General features: G+C 45.1%; 3 non-coding genes across 3 annotated transcripts; all 3 read right to left on the bottom strand.

Moving 5' to 3' along the window:
• Positions 1 to 112: 112 nt before the first annotated feature.
• Positions 113 to 231, bottom strand: LOC112081783. The gene has a single exon (XR_002896704.1). It is a non-coding gene; the product is annotated as a 5S ribosomal RNA (ribosomal RNA).
• A 403-nt stretch (positions 232 to 634) lies between these two features.
• LOC112081651 lies at positions 635 to 753 on the bottom strand. Its single transcript, XR_002896576.1, has one exon. It is a non-coding gene; the product is annotated as a 5S ribosomal RNA (ribosomal RNA).
• A 385-nt stretch (positions 754 to 1,138) lies between these two features.
• Positions 1,139 to 1,257, bottom strand: LOC112081795. Its single transcript, XR_002896716.1, has one exon. It is a non-coding gene; the product is annotated as a 5S ribosomal RNA (ribosomal RNA).
• Between the last annotated feature and the right edge of the window lie 401 nt (positions 1,258 to 1,658).

The raw sequence follows: 1,658 nt of genomic DNA, 5'->3' as shown, positions 1-1,658 counted from the left end.
TTTAGGAGGCGTGGTTCCACACGATCTCGAAATGGCGTCGTTCGAAAGATGCCTTGTATTTCAAATGAAAAGACTAAAAAAAAAAAACAAAAGAATCAAGAGGAACAAAAGAGGAGTGCAACACGAGGACTTCCCGGGAGGTCACCCATCCTAGTACTACTCTCGCCCAAGCACGCTTAACTGCAGAGTTAAGATGGGATCCGGTGCATTAGTGCTGGTATGATCGCACCTGTTAGTATATGTATCGCAATAGCATATATCCTTTGGTTTTGAGTCCGCAATGAAATCTCTTCGCGTGTGTTGCACTGTTTATATGGCTTTTCCCGCCCAGCCGCGACCAGCATTCATACCAAGATATATAATTTAGGACACCACGTTTGACGACACTTAAACAGGGGCTTATGTTTTAGAAAAGGGCCCAGAAGAGGCTCTAAAACTCAAAATTTTGGCCTTGTAAACCGCACCCATGGTCTTTAGACCCTTGGACACGTCAGAGAGCACACTTGGGGCTTTCCGAAAAGTTGCTGTAGGAGGCATGGTTCCACACGGTCTAGAAATGGCGTCGTTCGGAAGGTGCCTTGTTTTTCAAATGAAAAGACCCAAAAAAAAACAAAGAATCAAAAGGAACAAAAAAGTGGTGCAAGACGAGGACTTCTAAGGAGGTCACCCATCTTAGTACAACTCTCGCCCAAGCACGCTTTACTGTGGAGTTCTGATGGGATTCGGAGCATTAGTGCTGGTATGATCGCACCCATTAGTATATGTATCGCAATAGCATATATCCTTTGGCTTTGAGTCCGCGATGAAATCTCTTCGCATGTGTTGCACTGTTTATTTGGCTTTTCCCGCCCAGCTGAGACGAGCATTCATGCCAAGATATATAAGTTAGGACACCACGTTTGACGACACTTAAACCGGGGCTTATGTTTTAGAAAAGGGCCCGGAAGAGGGTCTAAAATTCAAAATTTTGGCCTTGTAAACTGCACCCATGGTCACGCTAGAGAGCACACTTGGGGCTTTCCTAAAAGTTGCTGTAGGAGGCGTTGTTCCACACGATCTCGAAATGGCGTCGTTCGAAAGATGCCTTGTATTTCAAATGAAAAGACCTAAAAAAAAAAGAATCAAGAGAAACAAAAAAGGGGTGAAACACGAGGACTTCCCGGGAGGCCACCCATCCTAGTATTACTCTCGCCCAAGCACGCTTAACTGCAGAGTTCTGATGGGATCCGATGCATTAGTGCTGGTATGATTGCACCCGATAGTATATGTATCGCAATAGCACATATCCTTTGCCTTTGAGTCCGCAATGAATCTCTTTTCATGTGTTGCACTGTTTATATGGCTTTTCCGCCCAGCTGCGACGAGCATTCATGCCAAGATATATAAGTTAGGACACCACGTTTGACGACACTTAAACCCGGGCTTATGTTTTAGAAAAGGGCCCGGAAGAGGGTCTAAAACTCAAAATTTTGGCCTTTTAAACCGCACCCATGGTCTTTAGACCCTTGGACACGCCAGAGAGCACACTTGGGGCTTTCCGTTAGTATATGTATAGCAATAGCATATATGCTTTGGCTTTGAGTCCGCAATGAAATCTCTTCGCGTGTGTTGCACTGTTTTATATGGCTTTTCCACCCAAGCTGCGACGAGCATTCATG

Source organism: Eutrema salsugineum, unplaced genomic scaffold, assembly GCF_000478725.1.
Source record: "Eutrema salsugineum unplaced genomic scaffold, Eutsalg1_0 scaffold_10, whole genome shotgun sequence".
NCBI lineage: Eukaryota > Viridiplantae > Streptophyta > Magnoliopsida > Brassicales > Brassicaceae > Eutrema > Eutrema salsugineum.
Note: the sequence above shows the minus strand (reverse complement) of the source record. Positions and strands in the feature narration are given on the sequence as shown.